The sequence below is a fragment of the Colossoma macropomum genome, unplaced genomic scaffold (assembly GCF_904425465.1).
Source record: "Colossoma macropomum unplaced genomic scaffold, Colossoma_macropomum, whole genome shotgun sequence".
Lineage (NCBI taxonomy): Eukaryota > Metazoa > Chordata > Actinopteri > Characiformes > Serrasalmidae > Colossoma > Colossoma macropomum.
This window is the reverse complement of record NW_023494798.1, coordinates 18,187,836-18,215,088: the sequence shown is the minus strand read 5'-3', so window position 1 is coordinate 18,215,088 and position 27,253 is coordinate 18,187,836. Positions and strand designations below refer to the sequence as shown.

At 38.8% G+C, this 27,253-nt stretch overlaps 1 protein-coding gene across 4 annotated transcripts in view; it reads left to right on the top strand.

Moving 5' to 3' along the window:
* Nucleotides 1–27,253, top strand: part of tspan9a (tetraspanin 9a) — a 245,634-nt gene that overhangs the window by 17,909 nt on the left and 200,472 nt on the right. For 3 of the 4 annotated variants that reach the window (XM_036584983.1, XM_036584982.1, XM_036584980.1), the window contains exon 2: nucleotides 13,281–13,325. The exons of the other annotated variant lie outside the window; for it this stretch is intronic. The gene's annotated coding sequence lies outside the window, so the exon portion shown is untranslated. The remainder of the gene's footprint in view (nucleotides 1–13,280; nucleotides 13,326–27,253) is intronic. 4 annotated transcript variants of the gene reach the window in all.

The window sequence follows — 27,253 nt, the reverse complement described above, 5'->3', positions numbered from 1 at the left end:
CTGATGGTGACTGTTTTAGTGGTCTGCATGGTTGTTAGTTTCATTTTCTCTACATCTTTTCATAATTTTGTAAACTCCAGTTTTGGAATCTCCGTTTTTCACTTATTTTCCTTTAAGCACTTCTTTATGCTAGTGGGTTATCTTACAGCTATCTTATGTTATATCTTTTATCATATATCCTCTCAGACATATCTGAATGAATAATTACTAAATAAATAAAGGGTGATCTCTGAGTATTAATGTCTTTCTAAAGCACCATTAAGTTCCATCCTTGGTATATATTGCTGGTCAAGTTTTTATTATACATCTTTTCTGAATCGACCTTAGCAATGTCAATAATATAGTCTGACCTGTCATCTGGCTAGTCTGTTTGCTTGTTTTCTGAGTGAATTGGTCTCCTTTGAATCAGGCAAGTAGTGGTTTGACTTATGTCTGTTTTCACTGATCTAAAACAGACACACCCATACTCTACACATAAGTTTACCTTTTGACCAAATGAAGATTTTGGCATTCATACAGTGTCAATTTGATGTTGGATGCTTTGGAAATTGGCAGAAGAAGCATTCAAGAAGATAACTCCAACTTAAATTCAAGCAATGTTTCGAATTTACCATAGTTGCTTTTATATAGTTGTTCATTTTTAATCTGAGTGAGTGCTCTGTGGCACTGTGCTCTGTTTTCTTAAGCAGAAAAATAGAAAATAGTCATTCTTTAAGGTTTTTGTAGTGGTTCTGATTATTGTGGATCTGATTTTTTTGTCCATTTGCCTTGAAAGCCACTATGCGTTCACATTTGGTCTTTTTTCTCTTTTACTCATGTACAAGTTCTGCTCTGGTTTGTAGGATAACTGGAAAGTGAGGACTATTGAATCTTGTGTCCTTTATAGAAGTGTGGGCAAAATAGTGAAAATATAGCATCACTATAATTTCCTACGATACATTCTCTGATTTACGAATCACAATACTTGGGTTTTCTACGGTTTGATAAGAACAGAAAAAAATCAAAAACTGTACGGACAGTTACGTTTATTCAACACTTCACATACCACACTGTACTAAATCTAATCACATGACTGACGTGTTCACTTTGTAATAAAACCTGCAGTTATTAACTTTTCTTTAAGTGCTGACAGTATGCACACTATACTCAGAAAAGCACATTGTGACATTTAACACAGTAAGAATGCATATTGTCGTATTGCCCACCCCTAATGTGAACTATGCAGTGAAAACAGCAGTAGAAAGTCTCGTTCAAAAGTTATATCCTATTAAAATGTCATATGTAAAAAATACATAATTTATTATTTGTTTATTTTTAGTTTTCTGGTCTTAATGAAGGACATTTTCAGTCCTGAAGATCTGGTCTGTTCAGTCTTTTAATTTGTTCTGTTAAGCCTGTCAAGTCCTCCTGAATTTGTTGCCTTTAATGATAATATGTCTGATGTTGAATGATGAATTTAGGTAGTTCTCTATCCTGAATAGTCTGTTTTAGGTCCATCCAAGATGAGGTGCTATGAAAACCTAAATAATGATTTTCAGCTTTAATGTATTTGTTTATTCTTTCATGTATTCAGGCTAGTTAATTAACAGAGCTTAATAAATGTGCTCCTTTTATATCATTTTGATTTAAAATGAATGAAGGAAGTAAAAGAGTCTTTTGCAAGTCTGTCGTTTGACTGGTAAAAGAATTCATTTGATACTTGATGGAACTGACAGTGATCGCGCTTTAGTACTGATGTTTTGATGACTGTCATGCATTGTTGATGATTGCTTTAGGTTTTAGTTGTGCAGCTGTCAAGAAGAACACGTCTTCTTACTTTGTTGGTTCACAACCAAAACGGTTGCTGACAGCTGTGCTCACTGTGGCTGGAAGAGCTCCCTTTGCATTGATGTATACTTTATTTTCTGTATCAAAGAGCAAACCTATCATTTCTGTATGTATTCTCTGTTGGACATATGAGACATAAACAATGACTCCCTTACTGAATGTTGTTTGTATAACCGTGCCTTTTGGATGACTGGTTTGGGGATCTGTATGCAGGGCTGCCTTCCTCTCTTGATCTTTGTATGAGATGTCTAGTCTAGTTCCTCTTCAGGAATGTTTCATAATTGATATCATCACTAAAACTGCTGTTGAGGAAGCTCTATTTTAGGAGTGCCAGAATGTATGACTTTAATATATGGCTAACTCCTTCTTTAGCCCTGTGCATGTGATGTCAGGCTTACTTTCATATATGATGTGTCTCCCAAAGTTACACAGTGGATCACTGCTTTAAGGGCACTATCTCTGCTGTGTTTACTTGCCTGGAATATAATTTCCACTGGAAGCACCATTTTCAGCTTGCACTTTCGCCTACATGAAACATTCATGTGGTTTCCATGTGTATGCGGCATTTCTTCACAGACAGCTGAATTTGAACTGCTAGAACTGCTGATGCTGGATGTCTCAGGGTATTGCCAGAGGTGAGCAGAGTAGCCTAAACTCATTGTCAAGTAGGCCACAGTCATGACATTTTAACTAGTTTTGTGATCAATAGTTAATGTCTTGCGATTAACATTTAAATGTCTTTTGTTCATTGTATGCAACTGCTATTACAAAACTAAAGTGATCAAATCGGCCTATCGGGTATCTTGCGTCATAGCTGTTGATACTTTTTAGCTGATGACAGAAACAGCGCCCAAAAAAACATTACTCACTGCTTACATCTGAAGGTGTTATAGCACCAGATAGAAGTTAGAATGTTTGTTTTGTTGTAAAATTCAATATGTATCCATGCAGCTCCTTCGTGGTGAAGTTGGGGACGCCTCATAATGATTTGGTGTGCCCACTATAAATGTTAAGTGATTATATGCATCCATTTATGATCGGATCACCCAAGACATACGCCAGGTTTGAATGGGACTTTATTGGATTGCAGCAGAACTTCTTAGTATATCCAACATCTATCAGCAGAGGATGCTTGTTAGGCTCTATTCTTCACTTTTTCCATATACTGTTGGTAGTAGTGGGTGATATACCGGATCATCCGATATACCTATTGAAATTCTACCTCAGGTATAAGTTTTGTCATAACGGTTACACTGATATGCTACAAATAAGTGCAAATAATACAGTGTACAAACACTGCAAACCATGCTAATGTTAGCACATTTAGCTGAGAGTCATGGATATTTGTCATGTTTCAAATTAAAATGAAAATTTGGGAGACCAAGGCTACGCGATAAATTTTCATCGTTATTGTGATCTAGGTTTCCAGGATAAACACAATATTAAGAGCTCCAACAACAGAACAGAACAAATAACCTCATATACCCAGCATCAGAGAGATGCCGTTACATTGCTGGTACAAACCGTGCACTTTTACACAGGAGATGGGTAACTTAACCATTAGGCTAAACAGCCAATTACAAAATGCACATATGCACCGCTCAAATCCTGAACATAGGATTGTTCTTAGACCCTGTGTTGTGTTTTGTCAACGGCAGTAACAGCAACTGTCACAATAAACATTTAATAACTAAACACAAAAACGAATAAATAAGCAAACATTTATTTGTTCTCGTATGCCTATATAAAATGCAAAAAATAAATATATATTTGTTTTTGTAGCCATTAGAAAAATTCTAACGTATCTAGTGGTTAGTATTTCTTTTTTTTTTTGAATGGTGCTTTTGTAATTTTGTATTTTGTTATGTGCTTAAAAAAATGTACATGCACCACACCTAGTGAGGGGCATGCTAATTTTAATTATAATTTATCGATTCTCATATCATCGGCACAATATCCGACAGTTTCCGGACATCATATTTTATGTCAGTATCGTACAGCCCTACAACAGACCCTCCAACACTTCTTGCTGTGTAGTCCTTTGCATCTGAAGTAGTCCACTTTGTTTTCGAGGAAGTGGGATGGCAGGTCTTCTTGGATAATCCTAAGCCTAACATGGACACCAGAGCCCTTCCATGTCCTTGTGTACTGCCTTAGAAGCCACCTGACTCAGTCAGCTGCGGTCTGATCTTTGTTTACACAAGCTGTGGACCAGCTGGTGCTGAAGCGTGAATGTAATATTTTCCGAATTTTAGCGGTGTCTGATGTTCAAGTGTATGAGAACATGTGTAAGTGAAATGACTTGAGAAATGATGAAGCTGAGGTTGGCTTCTAATTTGAATTTCCTGTTACAACTTAATTGATGCAGCAATTACACTAAGGCACCTGTACAGCTGTTGTAACTAGTATTTCTCTTAAGGTGGAACAATAACACAATCACATAATGAAAATAAAAAAAAGGAGTTAGTAATTAAATGTAAATCACAATGTAAATGTGAATTAGTAGACTCCTTTCCTCACATTATACTTGAGTAGAAGTAATAATAATATCATCATTTGATACCCAGAGAAGTACAAATTTTTACATATACAGAAACTGAGTGAATATAACTAGTTCTTACCCACCTCTGGGTATTGCTGTTGGCATTTGGCGACTTTTAATGTTATGAGTGCTCCTGCCTTTAAACTGCAGCAACTTTTTTCCCCCAAGGGACACTTAACCATATCCATATGCATCAGCACAAAACCCGTCACCTTCCCCTTTCCTCAATACTATCCATTTTAAAACCTTTTGGTTTATGCTTGTCCAAGAAAATCACAACTCTTTCAACATGAAGTTTATTAGCTAGAAAGGGGATGGGGTAGAGGGGGACTTAGTTTTGCCAACATGTGGGGAAAACAGCTGGGTTTGTGTGAGATTGGCTGCGTTTATAAACTACTCTCTCTCTTTTTATTTCATGCTTTCAGTCTTTCCTCAGGCTGACAAGTGGAGAGAGAGCGAGCGTAATCATTTATATCCTCAGCTCCTGTAGGTTTCCACAGCCTGCTGCTGGGTGGGAGATATTCCAACAACCCTGCAAAATGGTCTGGCAAAAAAGCCTGTTAAACATGTGGCCATTAAAGCTGCTCATGTGGCTCTTACTAGATGTTCAGACAGTAGGGATTATAGCTATGCTTCAGCACGTTCGTCAGGTTAATCGATGCACCTTCGTATAGAACACTAGCAGAAAGAAACTTCTTTACCCCATGAAGATCATTTAAAAACCTCTGCCATAGGCTTTGTTGTTATTGTGAATGATTTCTTCATATGCTCGTAAATTCTTCTGTCCACGCTGCCAGGACCTAATCTATTCCCTTTTTTTACAATCTTTATTCAGTTTGATTGTAGTTGCGGTACAGATAATAAAGTAAAAAATGTTCCTCGTAGATCATTGTTTGGTGCTTTAAATTGGGTAGTCAATTTAATTTCCCCTTATTAAATATTTTTTGGCTTCATTAATTGTTGAGTGTGAAGGGTTGTTTGTATTTTTGTTGTTTTATCAGTGTACTTCTCTTGTGCTCTGTTTGTCGACATGCATTATGAGTCGTTAAGATAAAGAAAGGTCTTTTCAAAATGACTAGCAGAGCAGAGATAACTGGACACTGGAATGGAATGCTGAGGATAGTTTCATTCTGACTGTGGAGCCCTGATGAGTCAGGGCACTTTGGTTTTGGAACTTGCATGATGACTATCTGTTTGGGTTGGGGCTTCCCAAGATAGAGTATACCAGTCTATGATGTTCCAATTGCTTTGATCTGCCCTGCAGTGATCATTTATTGCTAGCTAAATGTAAATTGAATCCCCCAGCCCCACCCATCCACTATAGAGAAGTATGAGGGCCTCTCTACAAATTGCTCAGCTGTCATTCTGTAGCTGATTAACCCTTGAAAGTCAGGTGTTATTACTTTCATTTTGCTGTACTATTCAAGTGTAATTATTTATTTGCATATTTATTACATGGTGAATTTCATTTACACATGATTTACATTCCATATTTATAGGTAGTGTAAAGGATGCTTTTTCTTTCTGCAAAATAAGACTGCATGCACAACAATAACTTTCATCACATTTGAACCAGGACAAAATATCTTCTACTCACAAACACAAATGTTGACTGGAAGTTCAGAAGCTGCACTTCCAACCCAATTTCTCCACTTGTTTTAATGAGCTATGACTGAGAAATAATTAATATCAAATTGCTTTTTGTTATTGCAGGTGATAACGGCAACTTCTAAAGGATAATAAAGTGCACAGTTAGAGTTGGCGCTGATTGTGTTGCCTTTCTAGAGTTATAAATACACCCAGATACTTATATTCAGGCAGTATTTCATCTTGAAATTGCCAGTAAACTCTTAAAGAAAGATGGTTCTTCAAGGGTTCTTTAAGTAATGAAAATGGTTCCATATAGAAACTTGAACACTCAGAAAACCCTTTGCATGATAAAAGCGTTCTTCAGATTAAAGGAGGATGTGTTGTGTATGGTTTTATATATAATCTTTTTAAAAGGGTTCTATATAGTACTAAAAAGGGTTCTTCTATTGTTACAATGTCAAGCTTGTTATAATAGAAGAACACTATTTTGTGCTATATTGAACCTTTTTCAAAAGAGTTAGATATGACATGATAGAACCATATCCAACACATTCTCCATCAATCTGCACAACCCATTTTTTGTGCAAAGGGTTCGTTGAATGTTCATGGTTCTATATAGAACCATTCCCTTTAATAAAGAACCCTTGAAGAACCATTATTAAGTGTGTAAAAAAGGTGAAGGTCTCTGGCCGGCAGCTACACTGTCTCTGAGTAAGAATAGTTCTTTAGCATCTACCTGAGGCTTTGTCCATCTGTTAGAGAGGGCCACCCTCTGCGCCTTCACTCTGGGGCTTCAGTCCTGTGAATGATGGCTTCACATTCACGCTTATTTTATTCCCTTCTCCACCTCTGCGTGCTGAATAGCCTGTCTGACTGATTGATGTGGCTTATCCTTGAAGAGGTCACTCTGAGAGGGAAGTTGACTTCACCAGTCCAAGCATCCGAAGCGGAGAGTTCTGCTTTTTGCCTGACTGTATTTGTCAACATTCTACGATCATTTTTCTCAACACTGGAGAGCTTGAAGAGTTAATTTAAGACTTATTTTGGATGAGACATTCTGCATCAAGGTCTTCTCAAAGAAAACTTTTGTTTGTGGATAATTACCATGGCGAGTGCACACACTGCATTTTCCAGTTGTTACTCACAGGAAATGAGGTCAAGGAACAGGAAGACTTAGCCCAAGTATTTATAGAGTTTCCTGTTTTATATTAGTTTTTTGTGTATGATTTCGGATATGAGTTTCCACTTCCAGGCCTCCAACTGAAACCATACTCTTTGTTTATGACCTATTACAATAGGAATTATGTGGAACATTTTCTGTTGGTTTACTCAAGGGAAGTGATGTGAAGGCCCAGGATGGCTCAGCTTTGTGCAAATGCTTTATTTTTCTCAATATTTGATATGTGGGTCACTCAGGTCAAAGTACCTGACCTGTGGAAGTTTTAATACTCATCACAGATTTTGTAGCCATTGCATACAGCAAAGAGATGTTAATTTGTAAATGACATTAGTCATATTGTTTCTTTTTGTTCTTCTAAATTGCTGTGGCAATTACATTTTGACCATGTTTGAGTAATGTTAAAAGATCAGGATGAGCCATATTAACAGATAGGAGTGACAGTCACTAGAGACCTAGATCTGTTATCTGTTATCTAAAGTATGTGTCCAAAAGCCTGACGCAGGTTTCAAGTGTCTTTTTGCTTTGCATGTCCAGCTCGCTGTAGTTTATTATTTATGGAGGTGCTGCTAGCTAGCAGTTAGGAGCAGTAGGAAAAGCATTTGGACTGTACGGGATGATTAAAACTGTCATTTTTGCCTCAAATTAGAGCTCTCATACAGACAGGAAGGAAGTCTTGACAGCCCGACCTCATGAGTGCTGGATCACCATGACTTTGACAGGAAAGGACCATTTGACTGACGTGATAAAAAGGCTAACCATAAATCGCTGTTTTTTTTGCATGATGTGCAGCTAGATTATCTTGCCCTCTTTAGATTTACTGCTCCTGCTTGCTGCTGGTGCTCACAGAGTCATAAACAAAACTTAGCTTCCTGTCGGACTGACAAAAACAACACACTGATATGCAAACTTTCATTAAAAGTCCCAGTCATCCCAATTGCTTTTCACTTACTGAATATTATAGTTATCGAATTTATCGAATATCCATTGCAGCCTTACTAAAAAGAGCAAAAAAGGTCTCAGCACTGTCTCATTGTTTAAGAAAATAGTGGATTTTAGTGTCCTATTAGTCTACCAACGGACCAAATATTAATTGTACGTATTGATCATTTAATAATGAAACATCACTGCTTGAATATCTATGTACTAATAGTATTTTTTTAAAAATATTACAATAACCCCCTGAATCCAGTGGGTTTAGCATGGCTGACTTTCACCATTTAAAAATAATTCCAGCAGACTTTTTCACACAACTCTTGTTAAACAGTGGCCTCAAAAACTACAGTAGGTGCCTACTGCAGAGTCATAGTTAAATATGAAATGATCTGTTGACAAATGGATTGGAGATTTGATTGTATTCTGTAAGGTTGAATGACCCTAAGTGTTTTCACACTGTCCATCATTACATCGTAGGTGGAAACCTTGCGCTGGGAATGATTCTTTCACTCCCATTACCCTAAGCACTCACACAGGCATACATGCATTTCATCCTGTCTCAATTGCCTTTATCAGACCGGGGGCTAAGTGTGTAGGTTGGCCTGCCTGGGAGTGCTCTGATGGACTGACTGTGTTTGGATGAGACTGTTAATGAGGCAGAACTGAAAGAGCCCCACACCCATTGTCCAGCTTTCAGCAGCAGGCCAACAAACAGAGGGTGTCAAGGAGAGGCCATGCAACTGTGTCTCTGCGTTTACTGAAAGCAAGCCAAATAAACAGAGAGAGGATGGCTGGTCCACTGAGAGGAAGGAGGAAATGTTCACGCTGTCTGGAGATACTGGCATGTGAGATGCTGAGCACACAGTGGAATAACCTTGAAAGTAAAGTGGCAGGTGATGGACATTTTCAACTGTGCTCACCCTTTTTGCATTGTCCTCCTTAAGTGCCTGCACTCAAAGAGCGATGTTTATTGAAGCACGTCTCAGTGCTCAGTTCAGTTTACTACTCGTATATTTTTTTCAGTTATCCAAGTTGTGCTGGGCAATAAGGGTGTAACAAAAAAAATATCAAAATTGTCGAAATTTAAAACTATCGCTGATATGTGCTTTGTGTCCTCTGATGGTCTTTTGTGGAAACCACTGTCAGTGAACAAAAACTGTGCATCACATTGGAGTGAAGTGGCAAAAAAGGGTGTGTTATACATGCACCCATGCTCAAATCACTAGCCATTTTTCTGAAGTTGATTGTAAAATCTAAGGTTGCCAATATTAGAGGGCTTAGATTAGATTACCATCAGAGGTGAGTAGTGATTATATTTACATTTGTTACATATACAGTACTGTGCAGAAATCAGAGAATACTCTTTATTTGTTTAATATTCTGTTGTTGATTTTGCAGCATTAGAAAAAAAGAATGCAGACAACGACTAAATATAACTTCAAATTTTCATGTCATTTCATTGCCTTTATTACAGCTTCCATTCTTTTCATGAGACTTGCTTTCAGTTTTTCAAAGAAATCTGCAGGGATATTTTTCAATACCTCCAAAGTTCAGTCTTAGAAGTTTGTTGCACTTTCTGCTTCTCACAATTAAAGTAATTCCAAACACATTCAGTGATGTGGAGGTCTAGACTTCTGAGAACACCAGCAACTTCTTTGTTTGATTTGTAATTTTCTTACAGTTCTATAACAGCTTCTTTCTTTCAGTTTTTCATAGAAATCTGTCAATGAAACCATACTCTACATCTCAGGTGTCCTGTTTCGGTTCTCTAGTGCAAATATTCTTCTTTTTTTTCTGTTTCCTTTCTCAGTAATGGCTTATTAACAGCTACACATTCTTTCAGAACTCAGTGTTGGTTGTCTTCACACAGTGGAAGAACGGACAGAAACACCTGTGGATCTGAAGCAACAGTGGAACTTGATTTTTCTACTGTCTCTTAAAGATAAGAGCTTTAAGTACTGTTTATCTGATGGTGACAGTTTTGGTAGTCTAATAGGTCTTGCATGGTAGTTAGAAGTCACATTTTCTCTACATGTTTTAAGATTGTTTCAAACACCAGTCTTGGAAACTCCTTTTTCACTTATTTTCCTTTAACTCTTCTCTTTTTTGGGTGAGTGGAAAATGACTTGTAAATAATGGGTGTTTTGACTGGAAATTAAATAAATGAATATTTTCTTTAGCAAAGTAGTGTATATTTTTATGTAATCTATTTTTTACTCAGTTAGACTTTACGCATTCACATTGAGGTAGTCATTCTCCTTTGGGATTCATTTTCATTATGCTCTGTCGATTCTGCACCTGTACTGCTTTGCAGCTCCTTATACTTTTAGCTATTTATTATTATACAGCAGTTGTATAATACTCAGTTCTAGGTTGAAGTTGTTTTTGCCAGGATGTTTGAGTCATTATTTGACTGAAGTATCAATACTTTTACTTGAGTCTGGACTTAAATTACTCTACTCACCTTTGATTATCATATAATTTTTTATGGGTTTAATGTGAGAAGCACAGATAGTTTGACTATCACTTTATGATTTCATTAACCACTCATCCTCGTCTTTAAGGCCGACACAGGAGATGCCTCTGTCTCGCCAAAGAGCCTGACATTAGGAGCTGTAATTGCATTTAAACCTGAGTGTCTGCTCTCTCTGCAGCCCAGGAACATGAGCGTGCTGGTGTGTGAAGCAGCCTTTCCCAGAAAAAAGAGAGTGCGTGGATCAATGGAGATTAGGTTAAGGAAGAATAATGCCAATTGGCCGCCAAATGCCTAATTTAATGTATGCCAAGCAAAGTTCTATTTGAAGCCACAAAGGAAATGTCATTAATGGCATCTTGGCACTCTGTTAGACTCAAGAGTCAAACAAACTAAAATAATCCTGTGTAGAATGCCACGTCCCACTCCTCTGCTATTCCCTGCACTTTATATTCCTGTGCTGTATGAGTGTGAGTATGCTGGCCTAGAGAGGGAGAGAGTGGGGGAGAGGGAGAGAAGCCAGGCCCTGCCTTGTGGTTGAGCCATAATTTAAGTAGTGCAGTGAGTGCTGTGGTTCAGGGCATGCCTAGTGATGGGCATGGGAATACTTAACAGCCCTCAGAAAAAAAGAGAACCTCTATAGCATAGAGCCAAGAAGCAGCTGCTGCCTCCACACAGTTCCCATCCATTCTTACAGCATGAGCTCATGGAGTACCACCTCAACCTGCACTGCTTTGGTTTGTCTCAGGATATCAAGCTCTGCAAGAACATCTAAGTCCATCAGTTCAATTGAATGGAGGGGGGAACATGGTTCGTTCTGATCTGTATGTGCAAATGTATCTGAGTGACAACACTAAATTTGTTCTACCTGGACAGCACTGTCAAATATCACCCCTAGGGCTGGGAGATGTATCGTACATTCACAATGATTTTCTTGGAGATAAAGAAATAGGCAACATTGTGATGATGAACTTAATGCTTATTTTCATGAAGGCTGTGACATTTGCATCAGTCTCGTTACCCCTACTTGTCTTGCATGTAACAGCGTTTTAGGTCTTGTTAGCAAATGGAAACCTCAAGTCGTAATACAGCACAAAGTAGCTGAATAGCGCAGTGCATAACACCATCGGCCTGCACATGGACGAGTGAGCTCGATTTCCCTGTCCAAGCAGGAACTCCATTGCTTTGGTGTAGACTATTGGCATATTTACCTCCCACTACAATGCTGTGTTTACATGCATTGCTGGAGAAAATGGGATGATTGTCAGAGGAAAGCTTTAGCAGTGTCACTTTATTTAAGGTGTAAAAAGGCAGGAAGATGTGGAGTACTCTTTTAAATTTTTTAGGTTGGATAATACTAAACAGTAAAACTTAAACAGTGCGATTTTTGGCATCCATGGCTCTCAAAAAAATCAACATCGAGTTTATTCCACCGCTGCAGTCGACAGCAGAAGTTGAGAGAATTGAACTCAGAGTCCACTGACCGTTGGCAATGGCAGAATTTTACGTCACTACTCCATTGAAAACCGTGGAAAATCCGGTTTACCATAAACCACTTACTGCTAACATATAAATGCAGCATAAGTCTCTCTGTGGGAGAGAGAGATGGGGAGGGTAAAGTGTCATACCTATTAATTATAACAATAATAAGACTCATTTACCACCTCAAACAGTATCCCTTCTAGTAAAAGGAATGCATGAAACTGGTAAAAGAGTAGTGATTGTGTACCATCCTTTCTTGTGTTGAATAAGTAGAAAACATACCTTTATTATTTCCCCACATCATAGTTCTTACTTAACATGGGCTAAATCTTTTCAGCCCATACTAAAGTACTTCTGATTGGAAAATCGCTCTTAAAGCCAATTCAGAGAGAATGTGTGAATACCGAGATACATTGTTGAATCTGAATTTTATTTTATTTATTTATTTATTTATTTTTTATAATTTTACCCAGCTCTACTCTCCCCATTTACCTCTAACTACAGCTATTGTCAAACTTTGAGAGAAGCAACCTGTTATAGTAAAATGGCAAAATATTGGCATAATACCAAAGTATTAGAGAAAATATGTTGATATTTTTGAGCATGTTATTTGCATTCAGGACCATATGAAAGTGATTAAAATTGTATTTGAGCATTAAGCTCTCTCCACAGGAGGAGGGCTGATGTCAGTAGTTGATGTCATCTGAAATACAACATGGGTGTTTTAGTATTGTTCAGTTTAAAGCACACTGCACGAGCCAGACTGGAGGAATATGTGAACCATAATGCGTACTTTAAATCAAATGTGAGTTCCAAGCTGGTATCTGCTTCTCTGTAGTTCCACATGCATTGCATTTCACATGTTGTGGTCTCGTCAATCTTGTTGAGACTCGAAGATGTGCATGCAGTTCTAGTTGTTCCTTATTCCAAGGATGTCTTTGATCATTTCAGAGTGCTTGCCGACGGATTTGCTGTCTCTTGGCATGTGTTTTTGTTTTTGTGTTTTCTGTGTCATCTCAAATTTCAGGCAGTTCAGGAATAATTTTACAGGAACACAATCATACTGCAGGAATGTTGCTGAGATGATTATGCCTAGTTGCATAATGTACACTGTGTTATGGGTAGTCATGTTAGTCCCTTAATATATGTTAATTTCTTTAAAGAGAATCTTACAACAGACTGTTCATATAGACACTGTGTTCAAGAGACTGTTTGTTTGTAATTTTTCTTTTTTATTTATTTATTTTTGGCAGAGCCGGCTGTAACACCTACCAGAGACTGCATCCATACCACAGCTGGTAAGAGACACACAGACAGAGCTATTAAGATTAAAATAGTCTGAAACTGCATCTTAAATGATCTCCTTGAAGTTTCTGTTAATGGTTAAAGGTTCATTGGCTGTTTTTTTTTTCTTCGGGTAGGCCTGTGTAGCAGAGTGAATGGGTTAATATGCCCAACAGTATAATTACATTCAGTGGTCAGGGGGCACACAGAGTGCGCTAATATGTTAAGCTGATGAATATACTGTGATTTAAAGTAGTTAGCCACATAATTGCGTGTCTCTTGATATAGGCTGCTTTCACGGTGAACTTGCTAAGACTGTATCGGGGGTCATTCTTTATAATGGTTATTTTCAGTTCTCCCATGCATGAACTGGAATAATGGCTCATGGCCAGCAGGTTGATCCCTGAGGCTGAATTAGCTAGCGAGAAAAGGAGAGCGGTTGGCTAGTTGCCTTTGGTTGGGCAGTCTCTCTGGCTTTGTGTCATAGGCAAAAGGAAACAATTCCTCTGCTTTCTGCATTTAGCTTTCTCCTCTGGGAGCATGTCACCTGCAGGGCAAAAACCCACTCAGAACATATTAAGGACGTCTCAAAGGGCTAGTAATTAATATCTGTGTATAAGGTCAACAGAAACATGCAGTAAAATCATGCTTAGTGCCATTTTGTCAGACTGGTTGCACAAGATCTTTGAATCAAGCCCAAATTCTTTATTCTGAAAAGTCCAGTTTTTCGTAACAGTTGCTTTCTGTCTGAATTGCTATGTAACGTTAGCATGATATCCCTAAATATTTCTGAAGCTTACATGGCTTGATACTAGTTTTGCTTTTATTTTACTGGAAAGGCAGCTACTTTAAATTGAAGCACTTTGCTTAAGATTAGCATCTAATAGTAGGTTATAACCCTCTAACTCAGAGTTGCTCAGTCCAGCTCCTGGAGTTCTAATACCCAGCTGTGATTTACCCCAATCCTAATCTAACACATCTGTTCCAGGTAAGGAAGGTCTACAGGGGCATCTAAACATTAGTCAGGTATGTTGGATCTGAACTCATCAGGGTCGTAGATTTCCAGGACCAGGATTGAGCACAACTGCTCGAGCTACTCAAACGATCTACTGCCCTATAGAGAGAAATACAGAGATAATGTTACACAATGTGAATAAGTGCTGCTTTATGCTCTATGCTCTATTTCCCCTTCTGACATCTGATCCAGCATTTTCTGCTAATATTGGCCAGATTGTAATACCTGGTATCAGATCAGAGCTGTATCTACACCAAAGTCATATTTAGGTGTGTTCTAAGGCTTGCCAGGGATAATCAACACATCAGATTAAGCGCTAACATAATTAGGAATTCATAGTGGAATCAACCAATCACATTTTGATTTCCAGGGGGTGGGACCGATTTTGTGAAGGGTTGTGGGGGGTGGGGGTGGGGGGGTAAGTCACTCTAGAATTTCCCCACATTAAAGATATGCTACTGACTGTGAGTGCGAGTGGCCTGATCAGTAGCCTGACCAGCGTGTTTGTCAGTTAGAAGTGGAAAACAACAATAGCCAGGGCTCTTTACTGAAGGTGTCAATGTAAAACTACATGTTCGTGCTTAATCTAGAATCACCAAAAGAAGTATTGATGTGAATTGCCAATAGCTTAATGCTGGTACCACTAGAGTCCCGCAGGGGCGATAGCAGAAATTAGCTTTATTGTAGAGGATTTTGATATTTATGTCCAAAACTGAAGGCTCAGCTTTAATAGTCATGGTTCATTACTGATATACACACAAAACTGCACATTGTGTAAAAGAAAAAATCCTGGCCAAACTAAAGCCCCCTGTCAGCAGCTCACTAAGTTATTCCAGCCAACTTGGCTCCTCAGAAACATGAAGGACTTTGATCAGCTGAAAAACACTGTTTGTTATGCGGGCTGAGCAGCTGTAGGAACAGGCCGATTGGCTTTGACCGTGGGCAGGTACAGTCCAGACCTGTATTGTTGTCAGCTTCTGGCTGAATAGCAAATCAGCATCTAGCGCTGCTCTTCATTAGTAAATGTGAGATGACCTAAGCTGTGAGAATTTCAGCTCTAAAGCACAAAGACAAGTAAATGAAAGCCTGCTTACAATAATTTCCCCATAAAAACAGAAGGGTCAGATTCTACTTGAGCTTCTTATTGTGTGTTTTGCCTTTTACTTTCTAAATGGCGCTATTCTGAGGGAAAAGTCCACAGGCATCTGTCTTCTGTGTTGGTAAAAAAGATTAAGAGAGAGCAGTGTAGTGGTTGGCTTGAAGCGTGTCATGTGCATGACCTAGCTATGAGGATACTAAGGTCTGGACCTCAGTAGTTCTATTAAGTTTATCACAGGCCTACAGAAATCAAATGGGGATGGGATATTTATTAAGCTGCATTTTTATGATGGTTAAATTTGATTTGTAGTGTTATGGTTTTGTTTTGCTGTATTATGACCAATCAAAACCATCGTGCTCTCCGCCAAGCTCCACCTTATTTTCTCAGCCCTCTTAACACTGCGTTGCAACCATTGCTATTTGCCATTGCATCAAGCCTTCAGTTTGTTATTGGCGACCGTTATGTTCATAACTAGCAACTAGAGGACACTGAGGACCTCGGAAGTTTTGGAAGGGTTTATGAGATTCACTGTGGAAACAGCGATGAGACCACCCAATCAAGTAGTGACTCTTTCTCAGCTGACCTCAGAACAGCTGTGCTATGGTAACCACCCAGTGTGTTGATCTCTGTGAAAGATGCTTTGCTAACATGATCTTAAACGACTTTGATTCTTGAGATGTTCAGGTATGATGCACACATACTATAGGTTAACATGCAACATAGCTCTGATAAAACACTTGGGACAATCGTAACGTTGCTAGCTAAAGCTATAGCTTTAGTCTAGGCTATAACCTCTGTAGTTGACTATATTAGTGATTTTAGATGAGAAAGTTGTATTGTGTTATCTACTCATAACGATCTACATAAAGCACGAGAAAGTTAACTGTTAACTAGCATATTGATGACAAAGTATTATCTAACACAGAGGTGTCCGGTCTTATCCACAAAGGGCCGACATGGCTGCAGGTTTTCATTCCAACAAAGCAGGAGATCACCTGATCAGCAGTTTGAAGACTGAAACCAACTGATTAAAGTGGAATCAGGTGTGCTTCAGCTTGTTTTGAGTGAAAACCTGCAGCCACACCAGCCCTTTGTGGATAAGATTAGACACCCCTGATCTAACATAATGAAACAAACAGTAGGCTATATTTTGTCTCACTAACTGTGTGAGTAATCTGTCCTTTTTCACAATAATTTTTGCCACTTCATTTATTCACTGTGATGTAAGTCATCTGGCGAAATGGACCTCACTAAAATTCTGGTCCTTGTTATGGCCCTGGTCATGTGTGCTTACTTTCCTAAAAAATGGATACGTCTGAGCCATTGGTACAGTGTTGAATAACTTTTCATGACCTTGAAAAAGAGGCTCTGGGAATAGAGCGGCATCTTTTGAGCTGTTAAGATCCTGACCATCGCTCACATGGGTGTTTCTCCCTGCAGTGACACATAATTACAGATAAAGATGTGAAGAGGTTTGGTTTCATGTGGATATAATGGTAAATAAAAGATTAAGATGAAAAAACAAATAAGCCATAGGCCATCTTTGAGGGGGGCTGTGGGTTGTTCCCTAAATTACTGCCAGAGATCATAAGCTTTCACTGTACTTGGTTCTGCTACTGCAGGCGTGATGAGCAGAAACACCCATGTGGCCATCCAAGTCCAACAAAGTGCACTTTAAATGCCGAACATCGGTGTTCTTGTCAAAATGCAGCACAAAGTTTGGTATCTAGGGCTTCTCAGAGAAACGCATGGTAGGCAGTGTAAAAGTGACTAGTGTGTAAATCTCTTCAATGAAAGCTAATGTCATTGTGTTTTCAACACAGCTCATGGACTCATCTCAAATGGTATTTAATTACATGCTTTTAGCAATACATGTGGCCAGTACTGGCTCATGTGGCCATGTGCTGTTTGATGCCAACCTGCATTGCCACAAGTAGAAATGTTGGCTTTCACCCTGGCAGTGCAGTGACCTATTGTTCCTGAAGCAATTGGAGGAATAGCATAAATGTGTTCTCTGAAGGGTTTAGTCAGGCGATAGTACTACATCTGCCAGGCCTGACAGTTGTTGTGGTGGTGTTTCATATCCGTCATTGGTCTTTGCAGATTATTGGGTGTTGGGAGCAGTTAAGCTTCTATAGCTGTGAGCCTTAAGCAGACAGAATAGCTTACATATGAACTTGGTATGTTTTCAGACAGGTGGACAGCAAACAAGTAAATAACTACTTTATTAACTCCAAGTTCTTTGGAAAGCAGGACTGACGACAGGAAGTCACGTTTTTCTTTCTCAGTTGGCAGAATGTTTTCTTTTCAAACGCCAAAACCTTGGGTGACTGCGCAACCTTGTAGCTGTTTTGTTTTTGGCGTGTAATGGAACAGAACTGAACGTTCCCTGCTGTGTGGGTTTTTGAAATACATTCAAGAAGCGTTGTGATATTTCAGCCTTGATCAGCTTTGCTTTTCATTTTCATCTTTCCTCAAGGAAAATGATTTTTGTAGACAAATTGCTCATGTTTTTTCAAGTGCATTTGCATTTTGGATGTAAAAGACTGGGGAAGCTTAAGTGCTGTGAGTATTGCAAACTCATGTTTTTCTCTCATGGTCACTTCAAAATGAGGCATAGTTCGGGAAGGTATTGAATATCTTGTGCGCTTATATATATTTATAAACTTGCCTAATACTGTAATACGCTTTCTTCATAAACTCATATGTGAAGAGACCAGTGTAACTGATTTAGCTTCAGTCTTTGAACTGTGCTTGGTCCCCTCTCTCATCTGCCAAAAGCCCCATTCTCTTCAGGTCATGGCTGATTACGTCATAAATTAGCTCTGCTCTCTGATGAGTTCTTTTTTTAATGGCCACACAGTTAATCGATTGCATAACACTGTTTCATTTAAATGTATCTTCAGGAGAAGAAATAACAGAAAAATAGTAGGCCTGTGCAATAAAGAATGTGATTAAAATGCATTTTTTCTTTGCAGCTCAACAAAATAAAGAAATTAAAGGAAAGTAATCACAATGTTATTTTTCTTGCGTCTCATGCAGTCCTAATTCTTTTATTGGATAAATGCTGGTGTCACTTGATTTGGGGTCAAACCACCACCAATCTGCTGCCATCTAGGACAATCAAGACATAGTGTCATTCAACTTCGAAGTGCATGCACAGTGGCTTTGCATAAACTTTTGTGCATTATTTTGGACTTTTCATTTTTTAAATCCTGGTCAACATTTATCATATTATATGGAGAATGATCTGAAAGGTGCTATTTTGGATTAAATGAAAGACCGGCTCTGTCTGCTGTCTTTAGGAGACTCTGGATTATATCAAGCACACACTGTATAGCATATTGGCACTAACAAATATTAGTTTATTTATTTTTTAGTTTATGTCTTCATAGCCTACTTGATTCTTACATGATTCTTTGCTTAGCTTTATTTGTCTTTGCTTTGCATCCCAAGAAAATCACATTTAGAAAGGGGGCTTAACCTTTAGCCTTTGTAAGTATTTTTCCTTCTAAAGGTCCACATTAAGCTAATTCATTTAGTCTGTGCTGTGTTTTCATTGTATTGGCTTTCACTGAGGGTAGGGATGGTAGTAGCTTTACTCTGGCAGCACTGATGTCATGGCTGTTTTCCTTTGCAAAATTGTCAAAGCTGTATGCTCCATAATGTAGATGAACCACCAGACTGTGTTTCTGTCACTGACATTCTCATTGAGCATGAAATATGTTCCTGGGTTTTACTTTTAATCATGGCGGCACCTTGGCTAAACCCTAACTGCAATGCTATGGGAAGCACTGTGGACAGTTGACCCCATAGTGCTGTCCACTAGGCATTGCTGAGTTTTATGGCTGCTTTGCCTTAGAGGTCAGCAGCTTTAGCTTTGAAAAGACACTGCTGTTTACTGTTTTCCCACAGATGATTTAACTCACTGATTAGGAATCAAGCCTGTCATTAGCTGAATATGCCATGTTCAAGGAGGGAAAACACAAAACTGCTGTGACAGTCGACCGTGATCTAGCTAATGTCAGTAATTAGCAGTAAGCAGTATCTGCTATATGACCTCTCTCAAGAACAGATAGAAGCTCAGCACAGTACGAGCCTCACAGTTCTAACTTGTCATTAAAGTGAAGATGACTGTCGGTTTTAATGAGATAACAAGTTATAAAACTCAGAGATAGTCTTTTTAAAAATGACAGTGGAAGTAAATAGCCTGTTGCTACAGTCTCTGTGAAGAGCACTTGCTAGGACAACACATGTTCAAACTGCGGTAGTGTTGGTGGTCCTTTTATATTTATTTAAGTTGTAGTTGATTTTTTTTATTTTATTTTATAAGAAACAAGAAATTACCAACATAATACCTGTGGTGAAATGATTTTAATATTTTTAACCGCTCTTTATTTGAACAGCATCATGATAATATCGAAAACTATGATTGGCATGATAGGATATTTTTATCTTGTCCCACCCCTTCTTGTCTTATGTGTGCTAGATCAGGGTTCCCACTCTTATTAGGACATTTTCCAGGACGATTTCCAGGACATTTTCCATGACTTCCATACACAACAGCTGTTTCTCATGGAAGGTTATATTAGAATGACTAGTATCTGCTGATGTCCATAACATTAAAGTCAACAATACAACCCTTAATAAACCCCTTACCAACTGACTGAAACACAGCCATAGACACTCTGCAAACCATTTCCCAGCCAGTTATCAAAGGTTTTACTGAATTATTAGAAATGAACCATATTGGATTATTCTCCTCTATAGACCAGTGACTATGTCTGTTAATGTATCACAAAGAAAGTATAGATAAGTTTGAAATACTCAACCCATTCACCTCTTTTTATTTGGTGAATAGCCATGTAAATAATTGTGATTAACAATTTAATTCTTTTTTTATTGTAGGCAATAATTTAAGTGCAAGCCTAATGTAGCCAAAGTCGGCTTGTTAGCTGTCTTCCTACCTGTCTGTTGATACATAGTAGCTACTGACTGAAGATGGACACAGCTACAGCTCAAATAATCAAACTGATGGGTTAAAGCTGGATGGAGTAACGTTAATACATTTATGTAGACTGACTCTTCTGGGTGACAGGATCTGTACATTGACTGTACATTGATACTTTTTTCCTCTGCTTGTAGGGAGTGACGCTTTAAAACATGTAACCTCAGCTTTACATTTTCCCAGGACGTAACTGATGCTTCCAGGACATTTTTGCAATTTTCTCATTTTCCAGAAGTTGTTAACGATTAGCCCAGGATTTCCAGGTTTTCCAGGATGTGTGGCAACCCTGCAGATGAACAAAATGTACTTTCACCATGTAGAAGGTTGGTTAATCATGCTGATCTATCAGTGTTGATGTGTCGTGCAGCTTTAGAGTTTGCCAGCTTCAAACTCTGTCTCACATCTGTCAGCGAGCTAAACAAAGCTGGGTCCAAAGTGTGGCAGCGCTGCTCTGGAGCCTGCATTGTTTGCCATGTGTCTGGTCTGGGTGTTGGCCAGGGGCTGCAGGGCCTGTTTCTCCTAATCTGGGCTCTAAATCTGGCTGTTCAGTGCAGGGCTGAGGTCTTGGATGATGTTTGTCTGCAGAGCCACAGAGGACTGATCACAAGATCTGATGAGGAAGAAGCAGGGGGGTATGTGTTACATGGCGGTAATGGAAGCCATGTTGCCTGAAAACCAACTCTTGTGTAGACGGCAGAGCTTATTAAAGTGAGTCAAGTTGGGGTTGACTGATTTAGGCTTGGATTTTCAAACGGGCTTTGGGGGAGTTAGAGTGCTAAGGCTGGCTTCACACAGTAAAATGTTCAAGCAACTTTAGTTGCTCGAAACCTACATGGACCTAAACTGCGCTTGAAGTGCAGAATGTAAAGTGTCCTGCAACTCACTTGAAACAGCACAGCAGTTGCAACTGTCTCAGCTTCCTGTTGACCAGGGTTCAGGAAACAGCCAATCAAAGCGCTGATAACCCATCATGTGATCACAGAAAACATCATTACAAATGATTGATTTCACCAGATTAAGGGACAGAAACAGAAGGTTTATTGCGCAGTTGAAAGGGAGATCCTTCTGATCGATTTTATGCAAGGTCGGTAATTTTTCATTTTGTTAGTTTTTGAAGCCATTAGTTTCTCGAAGCTAATATTTCTGGAACTAGCTGCGTTAACTAACCAGCTAACAGTAACAGCTGTTTAAGCAGCTTGTTCCACTGTTTATTGTTCTTTTGGTAGCCTGCTGTTATAGTGATCTGTGTAGTTAGGTTTATTTTCTTTTCTCTTGATACCCCCTGATTTTACTCAAATTATTTTGTGGTCCAAATGCTAAAAATTAGTACAGAGGATACAGATGTGGTAACTCGATGAACATGAAGTGCTGCTAGAGAAGCAAGAGTGAGACATCAAGTACAGCTGCAAAGGCCACTTAAAGACTCAATATACACATATTTAAAAGTGAAATATGTAGTAAAAACATAGTTACAAAACAGATATGTAGATATAAAAAGGAATGGCGGGGACCGCTGGAAAAATGAACAAGTGGAGTAATCAAATGTTTTGTGCAACTCTAATTGCTTTTGAGTTGCTTCATGTGACTGTGAAGTTGCACGGAAATTATGTTGCATGCAACTTATAACATGCAAAAGTTTCACTGTGTAAAGCCGACCTAAATAAATGAGTCTCTTATTATGACAAATGAAGTTGTCCTTGTTGGACTGTTGCTGTCTCTCAGTGATTTGACTATGTTAACCCCTGTTTAATTGTTGAGACCATATTTGGAAGTTCGTCATTTAGTGTTTAATGAAGATGAATGATTTTATGCTTCAGGTCTGTCTCCAGCGAAAGGGTCAGCAGATCCGGATGAGAAATACAGAACATGTCTCAGATGACTAGGCTTGATTTAGACAGGGTGTGTGTGCATGGACTGCTGACCAGCTCACTGAGTGGCTTGCATCATTCCAGGGCCTGGTCTCTCTGCCCCCTCTTTGACCCCAATATGGAGGAATGCTAGGCTGTGGATGGATCATGGTGTGTGCTAGGCTAGACACAGGATTAGTGGGGACTACACTGGCTACATTTAGTCTAGTCTTATTGTTTCTTTGTGTGTGTGATGTTTGTGATCATGTCTGGCTGAAGATGTGCTTGATGACCATAGATGTCAACCCACTGACATTTACTTTAACACAGAATATTAGTGACAGTATGAATCACAGTGGACCACTGTTTTTGTTACTGATTTTGCAAATCCAAAAGTGTCATAGCAGACAGTCCTAAGGCTGTTTTTAAAAGTGAAAACAGTAAGTGAATGACGGAGCTGTTTGTGATCTGGTGAGGTGGACTGGAATTAATTATTAGTATTTTACTTTCAATGTTCTAAGGAACTTCCTTATATTGTTATTTCAGAGGAAGCAGATTTGACTGGTACATTATGCTGCCCCTTAGACATTGAAAAAGTATGTTTAGTTTCTTTGTGACTGGCTCCACCTAGTGGATATAAGATGTAAGGACACTTTCACCAAGTCTTGATGGTAATATAGTGTTTCCTTATCCTGAACAGCTAACAGGGCTGCATTGACATGATACATGCTTAGCTTGGAATTTGATTTGATTCAGGAGCAGCATCCTCTTTTTCTGTACTGTTGTTTATTTAGACTTCTATAAAATGACAATGCAATGTTACATTGAATGCAAATGCTACAAGTATTGCTAGGTGCTAGGCTAACTTTAACAGGTTCAAATACAACTTTCTTTGTAAGTTCTGGTGTAAATTTAAGGGATAGAAACCCACTTTAACAGTCATATTGTGTTCATATTATAGATTTGTTATCTGTGTTATGTATCTTGTGACAAGTAATCTGGTAAAGCCTCTCTTCAGCACTTAGCAGCAAAATCGATACTGCTCAAATTGAAAATATTTGTCAGTATGTGTAGTTTAACTGTACACAGCAGTGTGGTAATTGGAATCCTTGGTGGCGGTACACTTGATATCTCTGCACAGGCTCGATTCCCCTTGGTCATGTATTCAAGATCATTCATATGAATGCACTCACCGAGTCCAAATCAATAACCTTGTAAGATGAACTGAAACGATCTTCCATCTGCAGGTGAGTTTAGACTACAACCACTAGGGGGCAGTAGACCTCTTAAAACAATTCAGTGTGTTTAGTAGTATGGCACACTAATATCCCCTGCAGGCTATAATTAACCCATTCAACCCTAAAGGCTTGTATGTGACCCCACACTTCAGCTGCTCATTCTCATAATTATGCATCTTGCATACTTATTTTATAGTAGTTGCCAAGTCTTTGTAGTAGTTTCTGAATAATTAGCACAGTTTGTATAGGTCAGTTTGTCCACTCTGTGGCAATCTTGGCAACTCCCTGAGACAGTTATTTCCAGGCTCCTATTTTCTTTGACTCAAAGAGACCTATTAACTCAAGCTCACGTTTCAGAAACATGTTCAGAATCACTGATCTGACAGAAATAGTGTTGTACATATCTCCACAATAAGGAGGCTTTTCCCTGTTCTGCCTTTACCAACAAGGCAATTGGCTCTTTGTTAAAGGGTGGGATACAACTTCCATGTAAGCATTAAAAGCTATATCATTCATTTTTCAGCCAGCAAACTGCCCTCGTCTGATATCTCTCATAATTTTAAGAGTAATATCTCAATAATGAGCCTAGAATTCAAGGGGTTCATCTAACCGTACTGCACACTTGTAGACACACCTGTCTACTAAGCTGGTATTACTTGACAGATTCCGTTCAAAAGTGGTCTAGCTCTGACCTTCACCCATTAATGTCCATATCCGAAACTTTAATATTCCTTTGGTCAAATGTTCTCTGAGTGTGCCTCAGTACAAATCTGAAAAAGTTTCAAATCGTTCAAAGCGTATGGCTAAGAAGTATTTTTGTCCCTTAAATTATCATCTTAAGTCTTTTTGATTAAATGGAACTATGGATTTTTAGCCAAAAAAAGAAAGAAAAACTAAGTAATTAAAAAATATGAAGATATGTTTTATATACAGTACTGTGGAAAAGTCTTAGACACTTAAGCACAGTATAGAAAACCACTTAGCTTGGCAATATGCTTTTTTTTTCCTCTTGTAAAAACACCATATATCATTAGAATAAATGCAAATAAACAAACACAGTAAAAAATTGTCTTGTTTTCAAAGAAAGTAGTCAATATTTTGTCAGCTAGTTTGGAGAACAAAGTTTGGTTCCTTGATATCAATCACCAGCTGACCTGATTCAACATTATTAAGCATTGATTAGCCAAATGAAGTGTTTGATTATACCCACAAACAGTACTGGGTTGCCACAAGGAGTGGTGAAACGAAACACATCGACATGCATAAAACCACTACTTACTGTATTAGTGTTGTCTGTATTTATTCTATTGGTGTTTTTTTTTTTCTGAGCAAATAAAGGCTTACTGATGAGATAAATAGCGATTTAAATATAATTTTCTCGGATGCCTAAAACTTTTGCACACTACTCGGTGTGTGTGTGCGTGTGCGTGTGTGTGTGTGCGTGTGCGTGCGTGCGTGCGTGCGTGCGTGCGTGTGTGTGCGCGTGCGTGCGTGCGTGTGTGTGTGCGTGCGTGCGTGTGTGTGTGTGTGTGTGTGTGTACTGTTACATACTAATAGATGTACATCTAGCTTTTCTGTGGCATTTTTTTCCCTTCATACTGATGTTAGTTGTTAAATGTGAATGGGTAATGTAAAGTCAGTAAAGCAGGTAGCGGTACTTCTGTGAGGGAGATAAAGGTACATTCAGTCAGTTCAGCTGCTAAAAAGTGCACCAGCTAGCAAAAAAACATGAGCTGAAACCACTTGAGGCCCTTCTTAGTTTGAGTATTGATCTTTTAGCAAGACAGAGGCAACCGCTCCCAGACCTGTCCTCTGGTCCCTCATTAGTGTCAGTGTCCACTCTCATCCATGCTGTTTCTGATCGGGGCATTGGGGCCAATGACTGCTCAGGCAGTGGTCGCTGTTCTCATGGCCATGTGTGTGCGCTAGTGTGTGAGGGAGTGTGAGTATGTGTGTGTAGGGGGAGTAACAGAATCCCAACGTGATGTGCTGTTACACTTTAACAGTGTAAATATAGCTGCAGCAGGCAGGACAAGAGGCCCTCACTGCCCTACTTGATCAGAGAGAGAGAGAGAGAGAGACAGCGAGAGAGATTCAATCATATTAATCACTGCTCCATACCTCTCTCCATACAGTGAGCACTCTCTGGCCAAATGGCAGGATGTATCACATTGCAAAAGGCTCAGAAGATAAGAGAAGGCTCTTTCTGTCAGGCACGGTGCATCTGTCCACCCTCCTACTTCTGCCCAGATTGGATTTCAAGCGTGATTTTCCATATCGCTCTTAAAAGTTTTTTGACATGCGCATCTGAAACTGTACAGAAATTCTCTGGTGTGGGATCATCCTAATTAGCACAGAGCTGCGCACACCCCAGAATAGTTTCGATTTTTTTGCGGCTGCCTTCCTATCTCGGTGCCGGAATTGAGGCCACCCGGCGTCAGGGTATGAGTTTAAGCAGCGGGTCAAGGCTTACGAGCGCAGCCTTTGCTGGATGGATTGATTGGCGAGCTTTAAATCAAAGCTATGTTGATGATGCCAATGTAAGTCTATTATTATCAGGCCTGGCAGGATTACCATGCCTTTTATGGCCCCATTAAATGTGTTGAGTCATTCTAGTCGTACATCAAGGTGACAGGGGAAGGGTCATATTTTCCACGTACCGTAGCTTGAAGATGGCCTGCTTTGTTGTAGTTTTTTGCTTTTGTTTTACTATTCTAGTGGCTGGAAGAAGAGTTATGACACAGGAGCAAACCTCTATATCAGAATATGTTGTCATCCTCTCTAATTCACACACAGTAAATAAAGAATATTTACCGGTCTATTAAGGCCAGAGTTGGTAAACAACAGCATCTGTGTTCTCTTTTGTCAGTAGACACACGAAGACCTAAAAGCTTCAAGCGCTTTTATTGATCTTTACATTCTCTCACATAATTAATGCATATGCAAATTAACATGTAAGCTTTCTTCATACAGGATATAGCTTTCACTGGAATCAGGCTACTTCTCATTCCTTGTGGACGTACTCTAATCTTCATTCATGCTTATTCGGTAAATATGTTTTGTGTGCGTGACACAATGTCAATCAAACATAGGTAACATAAACCTCTCAGTCATAGTCTGTACATAACTGGACCTGATCATATGAACATTAGGGGTTCATTAGAGTTTGAAATCACTTGCAATATTAATAGTTCTTATTATTTTATACATTGTAATAACATACACAATGTAGATTTAAATGTTATGAATATATTTTGGATATTTTATTCAATATTTCTAGTCTGTGAATAAAATGATAATGTACTGTAATTATGTACCATTTATTTATTTATTTATTTATTTATTTCTAGTCAAAACTGCTAATAAGTGCAAGTTATTAATTTTTCAGGAGCTATTTCTGAGAAGAGAAACAGCCATTTAAAAAAAAAAAAATTATTATAGAGAAAATGGGACTCCTAACAACCGTGCGAACGCTGGTAGACCACCAAAATTGTCCCAATTTAAAAAGCCGTACTTAAAGCTTTCGTCTTTGAGAGAGAAGAGGAAATCAGGCTCCACTCTTCCTTCAGATCTGACAAAAAAAATCCACAGGTGTTTCTGTCCATCTTTCCACTGTGAGAAGACAACTCAACACTATCTGAAAGGATGTGTAGCTGTCAAGAAGCCATTACTGAGAAAGAAAATAGACAAGAAAGAATAACATTTGCGAATCAAAGAAGTTCTCAAAACAATAGA